This window comes from Canis lupus, chromosome 5, assembly GCF_048164855.1.
Source record: "Canis lupus baileyi chromosome 5, mCanLup2.hap1, whole genome shotgun sequence".
NCBI classification, from domain to species: domain Eukaryota; kingdom Metazoa; phylum Chordata; class Mammalia; order Carnivora; family Canidae; genus Canis; species Canis lupus.
In genome coordinates, this window is record NC_132842.1 from 57,103,278 (window position 1) to 57,116,324 (window position 13,047).

The 13,047-nt window shown below is 42.0% G+C and overlaps 1 protein-coding gene across 16 annotated transcripts in view; it reads left to right on the plus strand.

The window, feature by feature from the left end:
- ARHGEF28 (Rho guanine nucleotide exchange factor 28) overlaps window positions 1–13,047 on the plus strand; it is a 288,373-nt gene that overhangs the window by 6,157 nt on the left and 269,169 nt on the right. Inside the window, exon 1 of one of the 16 annotated variants that reach the window (XM_072826798.1) lies at window positions 9,271–9,377. The exons of 14 other annotated variants lie outside the window; for them this stretch is intronic. The gene's annotated coding sequence lies outside the window, so the exon portion shown is untranslated. Of the gene's footprint in view, window positions 1–9,270; window positions 9,378–13,047 lie in introns of those variants that run through there. One more of the 16 variants, XM_072826799.1, reaches the window with a different exon arrangement.

Below are 13,047 nucleotides of genomic sequence, written 5' to 3' on the forward strand. Positions count from 1 at the left end.
ATCGGGGGGCAGAGGCAGCCGCTCTGCCAGCCCACGGTCTGTCCCTGACCTTGAACAAAACCACCGTTTGGCACCAGGGACATCTCGAGAATCCTTCCTTGGTGCTCGGCCCTGGACCCCGCCAAAGCTGACGGAGAAAACCATTTGGACGCTACATCAGCGTCACGGAGCTTTTCTCTATGTTTTCTTGTCTGAGTTTTAGGGCCTCAGTTCCGGTGTCGAGTCTCTAGCTTCCTTCCGAGCTTGTGTGTGTGTGGTTTAAGGTCGCAGGCCACTCTGTTCCCCGAAGCCACTTACTGGGGAGCGTGTCCTTTCCCTGTTGTTTGTTCTTGGGTCCTTTGCTGTGAGTGAACTTCCCATAGAAGCTCGGGTTTATTGCGGGATCCCTGGGCCATCGATCTACGTGTCCTTTTGTGCCGATACTATACTATTTGAATGAATATAGCTTTTTTTTCTTTTAAAGATTTTGTTTTAAAATAATCTCTATGCTGAACTCACAACCCCAAGATCAAGAGTCTTCTGCTTTGCTGACCGAGCCAGCCACATGCCCCTGAAGGACTGTATTTTGTAGCACGACGGGCAATCAAGAGGGTGATCCCTCCAGCCTTCTTGTTCTTAAACTTGCTTTGGCTATCAGGGTCTTGTGTGGTTTCATACAAACTTTAGGATCTTTTTTTTTTTTGTTTTTTTGTGAAGTGCTTTCGGAATTTTGAGGGGGTTTACTTTGAATCCGTAGATGGCCTTGAGTAGTGTGGACGTTACCAATATATTGACAGTACTAATTCTTCAGATCTGTGAACATGGGTAGCTCATATTTGTGTTATCATCTTTTTGTCAGTGTCTTAAAATTTTCGGCATATAGTTTACTTTCTCATTTAAATTATTCCTGTATATCTGTTTTGGTGCTATTGTATATGGGATTTTTTTTTTTCTCCAGGTAGTTGTTAATGTATAGAAATGCAACACACTGTATTTTGTACCTTGCAGCTTTATTGAATTTAAAGGCTGTTTGTTTTTTGGTGTAGTTCTTTAGGATTTTCTATATACAAGATCACGATGTTTACAATTTTTTTTCCTTTGCTATTTGCCTCTTTTTCTGTTGCCTAAGTGCTGTAGCTAGGATTTTCAGTACTATGTTGCACAGGCGTGGAAAGCATGGATATCCTTGTCTTGTTCCTAATTTTGAAGGGGAACGTTTTACCTTTGTTGAGTATGGTGTTGCCGTGAGTTATATATGGCCTTTATTATGCAGAGGCACGTGTTCCTCCTGTATCCAAGTTGTTGAGTTTTTAAGCATGTTGAATTTTGCCAAATGCTTTCTTTTGGGATCATGCCCTGGGCTGAAGGCGGCGCTAAACCGCTAGGCCACCGGGGCTGCCCCAGATGCTTTCTTTGAATCCTTTGAGACAGGTTTCTTCTATTAATGTACCACATTAATTGATGTTTTTAATGTGTTTATCACTTTTTATAGAAATAGAGGTTTTCTTCAAAATTCTTAGAAATGATTTTGCTGCATCCCCTAAGTTTTGGTATGTTGTATTGACATTATTTCTCAAAGTATTTTTTGACCTTCCTTTCTTACCTTTTTAAAAAATATTTTATTTATTTATTCATGAGAATACACAGAGAGAGAGGCCGAGACACAGGCAGAGGGAAAAGCAGTCTCCATGCAGGAGCCCGACGCAGGACTCGATCCCGGGTCCCCAGGATCAGGCCCTGGGCTGCAGGCGGTACTACACCGCTGAGCCACCCGGGCTGCCCTTGACATCCCTTTTTATGTATTTGACCTATTGGTGGTTGGAAGTGTATTGTTTTAATTGCCACATACTGTAACTCTGTCTCCCCACCTCCAACTTTCTTCCTGTTACTGATACCTAGTTTCATATCATCATGTTTGGAAATGATATTTAATATCTCAATTGTGTTATGTTTGTTAGAATGAGTTTTTTTTTTTTAAATATTCTGTTCTGCTGCTGAATGGAATGTTGGTATACGTAGGTCCATCTGGCCTGCAGTGTACTTCAAGTCCACTTTTTCCTTACTGATTTTTCTGTCTAGATGATCTATTGATCATTGAAAATGGGTTATTGAAGTCCCTGGTATTATTGCTTTGTGTTTATTTCTGCCTTCAGATCTGTAAATGTACTATTTAGGTTTTCTAATAGTAGGTACACATATAATTGTTAAATCTTCTTGATGAATTGACCTTTGTACAATGTCAAAGTACAATGTCATTGTACAATGATCTTATTTTCCTCTCATTATAAGTTTTGACTTAAACTTTGTGTCACATGTGTAGCAATCCCTTCTCTCTCCTAATTTCCATTTGCATGGAATATTCTTCTATCCTGGCACTCTTAGTCTAGGAGTGTTCTTCAAGGTTAAATGAGTCTCACAGGCAGCTACAGCTGAGTCTTGTTTTTGTTTTCTTTGTCCATTCAGCTGCTCTTTGTCTATTTTTTTTAAAAGATTTTATTTATTTATTCATGAGAGACACACAGAGAGGCAGAGGGAGAAGCAGGCCCCATGCAGGGAACCTGATGCGGGACTCAATCCCGGGACCCCAGGATCACGCCCTGGGCCAAAGGCAGGCGCTAAACCGCTGAGCCACACAGGGATCTCCTGCTCTTTGTCTATTAATTTAAACCATTTTCATTTATGATGTTGAGTCCTTATTTCTAGATAAAAACTTACTATGACTTAATTGCTTTGTGATTATTTCATAGATTTCTTTTTCCTCTTCCTCTCATGCTGTCCCTTTGGTTAATTAATGAGACTTTCTGGGGTTCTCTTCCTATCCTTTACCCTGTGTGGTGAAATCCTTTCGGGGGATTGTTTTTAGCACCAAGCTGCTCTGGACTGGGAGAATGGAATGATGCAGGTAAGATGCTTCCTATGCTCTTTCTCTGTGACCATCCTCCATAATATTTTAGCTCCATAATATTTCTGTTGCTTTTCATTGAGCTATTTTTTTTTGTTGTTGGTTTGTTGTTGGGGAGGGTGAATGTTGGGACCTCCTAGTTCTCTGCTGTGCTGATATCACCAACCCTCCAGGTGTATCTTTGGAAAGGTTAAGGGGAGAATTGTTTTATCATACAGTTTGCTGATGAGATGAGGGGCCGTTCTGAACAATTTACTTTCGTGACAGTCCCTCAGGTTTAAAAACACATTCCATACCCTGCCTTCAAGTCTTCTATGTCAGAAAAGAAAAACCTGTTCATCTTTTGTTAAGTGACAGGATTTTGACTCCTCTCACCGCCCCTAGATACGGAACATATTCCAGTTGGCTATATTCTTAAAGTGTGGTACTTCCAGATGCTGTTGGGACAGCACGGAGCACTGTAGAGCCATTCGTACTCTTGCTTAATGCCCCCCCCCCGCCCCCCCGCATTTTAGGGAAGCAGTAAAGCCTCGGGGTTAGCATGACCAGTTGCAGGGCCGACTTGAGGAGATTCCTGGGTTCTGCTACTTACTACCTTGTCCCGGGGAGGTCACCTTTAGCGGACCTTTTTAGCTCTTCCTCCCATAGCATGGTTAAAAGGATTCCATGGTAGCCTGTGGAAAGTGCTTAGCACAGAACCAGGGATAAAATAATTGCTCAAATGAGGGCATTTGAACTATGTTATTTCTAAATAGCATTAGTGACTCTTGATGGTCAGTCATCTCAAAAATTTCCAAGTCTGAGGTGTATTTTTTTTTAGACAGATACTGCTGCTGAGCCCTGTCTCTTTTATGACTGGCAATTCCTTTCCTTTCCTTTCCTTTCCTTTCCTTTCCTTTCCTTTCCTTTCCTTTCCTTTCCTTTCCTTTCCTTTCCTTTCCTTTCCTTTCCTTTTTCCTTTCCTTTTTCCTTTCCTCTTTCCTTTCCTCTTTCCTTTCCTCTTTCCTTTCCTCTTTCCTTTCCTCTTTCCTTTCCTCTTTCCTTTCCTCTTTCCTTTCCTCTTTCCTTTCGATTTCTTAGTCCTACGAATAGAACTGAAATTTCTCAAAATTGTTTTCTGCATTTAGCCTTTTGCTCTAACTTTTCCAAGTATTTTAGATCGTTAAACTTACTGTTCCTTTTAGTTCCAAGTTTTGCATGGGTTTGATAGGTATTTCTTTAATGCTTTAGTGATATAATAACACTCTTATGTAGGCTAAAGGCCTAGTCCTAAGGCAAGGCAATTTGGTGTGTCTGTACAAATTTCTGTTTGATGTTTGCCAATGTCAGGTAGAGTTCAACTGATTACTCTTGTACGAGCATCAGATTTTTGATTTTCGATCTTTCCATAAGGATCTATACAATGTCCAACAAACCTGTATCTCTAGTATGTGAAGTTAGCAGTTTAGTAATTACATGATGGAATGAGGTTATTCTCAAGTGACTTCTTTTTTTTAAAGATTTTATGTATTTATTCATGAGAGTCACACAGAGGCAGAGACACAGGCAGAGGGAGAAGCGGGTTCCTTGCGGGGGGACCCCAATGTGAGACTCGATCCCGGGACCCCGGGGTCACACCCTGAGCCTGAGGCAGACGCTCAACAGCTGAGCCCCCCAGGGGTCCCTCTTAAGTGATTTCCTCTTAGGGAGTCCACACTGGCTCCAAGTAGCCACTGTCTCTTCCAATAGTCTGCTCTAGGACCTTATGTAGAATCAAAATGATACTCCTTGAATCCATAGCTTGTAGAATCCGCCTGTTTGAAAATTGGAACGACTTGTGCCTGCCTCCTGTGGGAAACCTGTCATTTGCCACTGGTCCTGATGGGTAGGAAATTGCGTAGGGTTCTTCTTCGCTTGTCTAGAAGCCTGGAACTCAGAGCGGCTTGATGCTTTCTTACTATGGACTTCCCACTTAGAGGAAGTCTTCACCTGTAAAGTCCTTTCCTTCAAAGAGGAGATGAATTTTAAATAGAGAAGAGTTCTTTTTAGCCTTTATTTCACACCAATCCTAAGCAGACCTATTTATCCCTTCCTTGATGTTCTGGTTTAAAAATAAATGGACATTGCTACATCAACTTTACCAACTTGAAGTTAGCGGTGACGGTGAAGTTATGTGGAGAGGGTGGCATGCGTGACTTTTTGAAACTACGCTGTGTATAAACCTTTTAGCTAACGTCTTTCATTAAGACAGTGTTCGCCAAAAAAAAAAAAATTGAAATAAGACTCTTAGTGGTTTTATTAATTTTTTATCACCTCCTGTCACCTTCCTCTCCTACCCCAACCTCAGATTATTTGGCGCTTTGGTTTGTCCAACATAACTCTCGAGAGCATGACACTCTAATTATTTGAGGAAAAGAGGTAGGGAAGAGGGTAAAAAAGCCACTTGTACCTTTACGTGCGTGGAAAACCCCAGAAATCTATGATCAGTCCTGCCTTTAGTCTGGAACTCATATAATGTGAAGATCTCTACATTTATCCATAGAGCGCCTATCGTTTCCAGATGGAATATCTCTTCCAAATAGGATGGAACCAATCTTTTCTAATTGATCATGTCCATGAACTGTGATTTCTTTAGGCAGTGATTTTATTGCCACCTGTTTATGAAGGTGGCTGGAGGTAGCGTCTGGTTGGGATGGATTGGTGGGAGAAGTTACCCTCAGATTAATCATTTTAGAGAAGGTGTAATCTCTCTACCTTGGATTCAGAAGAAGCCACTTTTATCACACTCAGCACATCTAACTTTTCAATGTAGGCTTTCGTGTACTTGCCAGGTCCCGACCTGTCGGAAGTTCTCAGGGATGGATTTCTCCAAGTGCCTTTTGTACCAGTTACCACAGCCCCTAGTGACTTAGGAAGTTTCCCACTGACCACTCCCTATTTTTGGAGGCAAGAGACAACACACGAGACCTCTTTCCCATTTTTTAATAGGACTTTAACTGATGGATTATTAAGGGAGAATAGAAGTAATTGTATGTTTTTTGTCACACTAAGTTGTTCAGTAAAACTTGAATTGTTTCTTTCATTTGATTGCCAGAACTATTGATGGCCTCCTCATTGAATATGAAGTATTAAGAATCCTTAAAATCTTAGCCATGGGAGTTCTAATCATTCCTTCAGGGCTAGCTAGCTTCCAGCTTGGACTGAAATAGTTTATTATGAGATATGAAGGTCTCATGTCTTTATTTTTGTTTGTTTTTTAGCTTTATAAAATTTTGAAATTTCACATAGAAGCAAGTAATCTATTTCAGATATAAATTTGCTTGTTTTGCCATAAAAATGAATAATCTATGCTTATCTACAGAACGTCTCAAAATAGCTTTTTGCTTGGCTTGTCTTACGAAAACAGGAATTTTTAGGAGGGAAAACTCAACTTTACCATGAGCAGTTGAAAAAAATCGCATCTTGAAGAATGCCAAGCGTGATTTGGATATTGTGGAATATACCGCTTTGGAGGAGGGAATGATCTGTACCTGTCTCGTGTATTTGACTCCCTCTGTCATTCTCTAGTTCCTGATGGATTATGATTGGGAAATGATGATGCAGCTTTTTGTATTTAATGAATAATTTTGCCCTTTGATGCTGATCGTAGGAAAATTTATCTCCACAGGCTTGTTGTGGTATCTTTGTTGAGAGCAGCAGAAATTAGATGTAGACAAAATGTTGAGGTTTAAATGAATGTAGTATTTTTTTTTTTTTTTTTTTTAGTGGGACTTGAACATGACTGCTGGTGGTTTGTGCCATTCATTTTAAGTCTGGTAGTAGATTTTTGGGAAGAAGAAAAGTTTTCTTTTTTCTTTTTTTAAAGATTTTATTCATGAAAGACACAGAGAGAGAGGCAGAGACCCAGGCAGAGGGAGAAGCAGACTCTGACTCCCTGCTGGGAGCCTGATGCGGGACTCGATCCCGGGACCCCGGGGTCACGGCCTGGGCCAAAGGTGGATGCTCCACCGCTGAGCCCCCCGGGCATCCCCAAGAAAGTTTTTAAAAGGACTTAATCTGAGTGTATCAGAGGCCAGACCAGAAGCAGAATTTGGGTTGAGATCTTAGCACAGCTACTGACCTACCAAGTGGGTCACGTGGCCTTTGTGGGTGCTGGTGACATCATTTGAAGCCCAGGGCTTTGCGTCAAGCCCTTCTCCGTGGTGAGTCCCCTTCCTAGGCTTCATCTCTGTGGGATTAAAGATGGTGCCCCAGGCTCCCTCCGTTCCTGGCGGCCGCGCGGTTCCCTGCTGGGGCGGCTGGGGCACGTGGGGGCCGAGTCCGCTGCTGCTGGCGCGTCTGTCGGTCGCAGGGAGACACGCGGCTCGTGGCCTGCGATCCCGCGGCGCCCCTTGGGCCTCCCTGCCCGGGAACGATGTAACCGGCCGGGAATACTCTAGCACTTATTTTTAGATGAATTCTAAGATGACTGAAAATGGCTGTAAATTTGATGTTGGATGGAACTTAACATCCCCGTGTATCAGTTCTTCCCGCCTGGGTGTAGAGAATGGCCTGAAACGCATGGCTTTTTGATAATGTCACTTTTTAGCTAAAATACAGCTTATGCTGGTTCTTTCTCTTTCTTTCTCTCTCCCTTTTCTCCACGCTTCCTTCCTCCTCACCTTCTCTACTTGTTCCCCTAAAACTTCATCTGATTTCATGATTTTCCTCAAAAGCTATAGCAAGTTTCAAAAACCTCTACTGTTGTCTGTACACCCGACTGGTAATAGTAAAGAAAACAGACTCGTCCTGAGAACGCTGGTGTTTTTAAGGCAGGACGATCCTTCTAGCTGTCCGTGAACCTCGTGATAACTTGGTGTTTTGGAAACTGGACATGATTCTGCGGGGACTTTCCTTGGGGAACGCAGGGCCTCCAGGTCCCCTTCCCGGAGTTCTTCTCCAAGCTTTGGCCCTCTGGGGCTCGGGCTGTCACGCCTGGGTTTTGGGCCTTCACTGAGCTGAGTTTGATATTGGGTGAGGGGTCGTGTGTCTGGGGTGCCGAGGGCTGAGGGGTACGAGGCCTGAGCAGAGTTTCGGGGACTCAGCGGCCCCTCAGTGCACGGGGCTGGGCCGCGGCATGAGATGCCATGTGCGGGGCGTCCCCAGCCCACACCAGGGCATTTTCTGGGGCCCGTACCCCGTATGATGAAGACCAAAGTATTGTCCACTTTTTCCTGCCCTTCCATTGTTCTCGATTTGCACAGTGACTACGAATTTGCTTCAGAGATAATGAAAATAAGCAAATTGAAGAAATAAACATTTTATTTTTTATTTATTTATTTTAAAGATTTTATTTTTTTATTCATAAGAGACGTAGAGAGAGAGAGAGGCAGAGACACAGGCAGAGGGAGAAGCAGGTTCCATGCAGGGAGCCCGACCTGGGACTCGATCCGGGGTCTCCAGGGTCCCACCCTGGGCTCAAGGCGGTGCTAAACCGTTGGGCCACCCGGGCTGCCCAGAAATAAACATTTTAATGAAAATCTGTACTTAGTTCACAAATAAAATCGTAGTACCTATCCGACGGCAGGATTCAATCACAAACTTGAACTGTAAAATGGATGTGTCTTAAACAAGTATTATTATGTGACTTAAAAAAAAAAAAAAAAGCAACCCTTTCCAATTTGGCCTCATATTGTAAATACTTACCCCCCCAGTTAAGTAAGTTAGAAACTTGGACGTTAGAGGACACTCTATGTTGCGCTGTGCTGGCGGTGTGCTCGTAATAAGCTTACGTGTTGAATTTCTAGAGTAAAACCTGGCTTGGTATGTATTCCAATGACCCTTGGAGACTGGAGCCGTTTTAAAGAATTCTGGAAATTTGGATGAAGGACTCGGTGCTGTGCTTCGTGCATCAGGATTGAACGGATTCTAACGTGTCTGTTGGGGCACAGCTCTGGCGTGGGGAAGCGGCGCGGTTCGGGTCCCGTCAGGGCCCGGCTGGAGCTGCAGCGGAGCTGGGGGAGGCGACAGCGCCTTCCGGCCTTCCTACGACCTGCACAACGGCCCTGAGCACGGTGAGCGCCTGCTGGCTTTACGTACTTTTGGGCCCAGATCCTTCGAGCAGCTTGGTAATCAAGACTGAAAACCCTTCCGAGGCACAGCAAAGGTCACTAAGGCCCCGGAGCGGTTAGAGCTGCATCGCATCTAGTAGGAGATACTGATCGAATGAATCATCACTTCATGTGTTGTTTTGACAGGAAGTGTATCATGTCTCAATAATTTCCTTGACATTTTTTTTTTCCTGCCAGGTGCCTGTTTTCTTCTTGTAAACCTGTTTCCACAGAATTCCAAATATGTGGTTAATTTTTCCCACTGATGCATCATGACCGTTCCCCTTCCTTGTTAGGAATACCAAGTGCACGTTTGTAAGGAATTTAAGGCTCACTATAGGGACGTGAGGACCAGTAGCTGTTGGAGACTCAGGGCCAGCCGAGGAAGGTTTTGTCTGCTGAGGGGATCATTTAGAAAGTGTTAAAAGGTAAGTGTTGACAGACCCTGTCTAATGCCAGATATACGTGAAATATTGCCCATCTACGGAGAGATTAGGGTGGATTTTCATTTTCTATTTTTTACCGTTTTTTTTTTAATTTTAATTCCAGTGTGGTTAATATACAGTGTCGTGTCAGATCCAGGTGTATAATACAGTGATTCGGTGGTTCCGTACATTTCTCAGTGCTCATCATGCCACGTGTACCCTTAACCCCCATCTCCCACCTTCCTTCTAGCAAACATCAGTTTGTCTTCAATAGTTAAGAGTCTGTTTCTTGGCTTGTTTTTTTTTTTTTTTTCCTTTGTTCATTGGTTGTGTTTCTTCACTTCAACATGAGTGAAATCATATTTTTCTTTCTCTAACTGGCTTATTTTGCTTAGCATTATACTCTTTAGATCATCCCTGTTGTTGTAAATGGCAAGATTTCGTTCTTCTTTATGGCTAAATAATACTCTGGTGTATGTGTGTGTGGATACCTTCTATGCCCATCGATTTATCCGTGGACATGTTGGCTGCCACCATAATCTGGCTATTATGAATACTGCAATAAACACAGCGTAATTTTTATTTTTTATTTTTATTTTTTAGAATTCTTGTCTTGGTATGACTTGGGTAAATACCCACTAGTGCAATTACTGGATTGTAGGGTAGTTCTACTTTTAAAATTTTGAGGAAGCTCCATCCTGTTTCCCACAGTGGCTGCACCACTTTGCACTCCTACCAACAGTGTAAGAGGGTTCACTTTTCTCTGCATCCCCACCAATTCCTGTTGTTTCTGGTGTGGATTTTAGCCGTCCTAATGGTTGTGAGGTGCTATCTCATTGTAGTTTTGATCTGTATTTCCCCGATGAGTGATGTTGAGCATCTTGTCATGTGTCGTTGGCCATCTGGATGTCTTCTTTGGGAAAATGTCTGTTAATGTCTTCTGCCTGTTTTTGAATTGTTTTTTTGGGTGTTGAGTTTGATAATTTCTTTATAGAGTTTGGAGACTAACCCTTATCCAATATGCCATTTGTAGACGCCTTCTGTCATTCCATAGGTTGTCTTTAGATTCTTTTGCTGTCCAGGAGCTTCTTACTTTGATGGAGTCTTAATAGCTCATTTTTTATTTTCCTTGTCTCAGGAGACATATCTAGAAAAACGTTGCTATGGCTGTTGTCAGATTACTTAACCTGTGCTCTCTCTAGGATGTTGATGGTTTCATGCCTCACATTTAGGTCTTTAATATGTGTCGATTTTATCTTTTTTCTATGGTGTAAGATAGTGGTCCACGTTTACTCTTCTGCATATAGCTGTCCTGTTTTTCCAACACCAGTTGTTGAAAAGATGGTCTTTTTTTTTTTTTCCATTGGATAATCTTTCTTGTTTTGTCAAGGCTTAGTTGACCATAGAGTTGAGGGTCCATTTCTGGATTTTTCTATTCTGTTGAACTGTGGGTCTCTTTTTGTGCCAGTACCATACTGTTTTGATTATTGCAGCTCTGGCATATAACTTGAAGTCCAGAATTGTGATGCCTCCAGCTTTTACTATTTCAAAATTGCTTTGGCTATTTGGGGTCTTGTGGTTTTATATAAATTTTAAGATTGTTTGTTCTAGTTCTGTGAAAAATGCTGTTGGTATTTTGGAAGGGATTGTATCAGATCTATAGATTGTTTTGTGTAATATGGACATTTTATTTATTTTTTATTTTTAAAGATTTTATTTATTTACTCGTGAGAGAGAGAGACAGAGAGGCAGAGACACAGGCAGAGGGAGAAGTAGGCTCCATGCAGGGAGCCTGATGTGGGACTCAGTCCTGGGTGTTCAGGATCACGCCCTGGGCCAAAGGCAGCACTAAACTGCTGAGTCACCCGGGCTGCCCAATATGGACTTTTTTTTTTTGGTCCAATATGGACATTTTAATATTTTTTCAATCCACAAGCATGGAATATTTCTATTTGTGTCATCTTCAATTTCTTTCTTCAGTATTTTATTATTTCCAGAGTATAGGTCTTGACCTCCCTGGTTAAGTTTGTTTCCTAGGACTTTTTTTTCTTTTTTCTTTTGGTGTCATTGTAAATGGGATTGCTTTCTTAATTTCTTTCTGTTGCTTCATTTTTAGTGTGTAGCAATGCAATGGACTTCTGTACAATCATTTAGTATTCTACTTTACTGAACTCATTTATCAGTTCTAGTATTTTGTTTTTTCATGCAGTCTCTAGGGTATTCTATGCATATTTCATGTCATCTAAAATAGGGATAGTTTTACTTGTTCCTTACCGACTGGATGCTTTTTATCATTTTCTGTTTTGTATACATACATAATTAAGCACAATATTCTTTCATCATGAGCACAAGCTCCTTGAAGTAAAATACATAGCTACGTCCTTAATTTTTTTTAATTCTCTTTTTTAAAAAGATTTATTTATTTTAGAGAGGGAGAACGAGCAAGGGGGAGGGGCAGAAGGAAGGGGGAGAGGGAAGCTCAAGCAGACTCCCCCTGAGCACAGAGCCTGATGTGGGGCCGGATCTCCCGACCCTGAGATTCAGACCTGAGCTGAAACCAAGAGTCTGGCACTTAACTGCCTGCACCACCCGCGCCCCTGAGGAGGTATCTGTTTTAAGCCAGATACTGCTGAAGGCGATATGAGAGATGTGTAGAGTTAGAGCCCCTGACTGGGTCCATGTAGGTCACCCCGCGCGGGACAGCTTGCGTGGTGGCTGCAGGGAGAGGTGTGGCCGGGGCAGAGGCTGTGCTTGGGCCTGTGGGCTCCGGCCGGACGAATAGCGGCCTTTCTTGGTCTTCTGGTAGAAACTGATGTAGAAATCCCGGTTCCCTAAATTAAGAAATGACATGTGTGCAATGAAATTCTAACTCAGTGATGTGTGCATCGTGTATTGAGAGCATTGGTGTGTTTGCCCTTGGTTTTGTAGTGAGGGCGTATCTGTATGTGCATCATTACTGGTTTTACGCTTGTTTTATTATGATAGTAAAAACACTGAACATTTTTATCAGTGATTTATTGCCTACAGCCTTTTATATTTTTTGTATGATTTAAATTCAGTCATTTCCTAACTCTTCCCTTTTTTGGTAGAATAAATCTATCCCTTGTATTTATCAAATATAGAATTACTGCATTTCAAGTACCATTTATAGTACGTTCATTCTTTTAAATAAAAAATGACAATGTTTTCAGAGTGCCTGAGTGGCTCATTCAGTTAGGCAGCCGATTCTTGGTTTCTGCTCGGGTCACGGTCTCACGGTCATGGGACTGAGCCCCACATCGGGCTCCACGCTTGGCTTGGCATTCCCTCTCTGTCTTAAAAAAAAAAAAACACAAAACAAGCAAACAAACCACAACTTGTTTCTTCCACAAGTTTTAACATTTCTGGTAGGATTACATATTATAAGTGGTGAGCCTTATACCATTAGACATTTAAAAGCATACAACTTTATCGTGTGTAATTTTGAAGACTATGGATTTTTTGAGGGCATGCTTAAAGGAGTTGACAAGTAATCAGAGACAGACCTGCTATAAATAATTAGTCCAAGCTTTTAGCTGTGCTTAGAAAACTAGTTTTCTATTTTAGATTTTCTACATCAATTAAAAAAAATTTGCGTAGGAAAAAGATACAATTGACTGGCAAAACAGTGTCCCATACTTCTGTCTTTAATGGG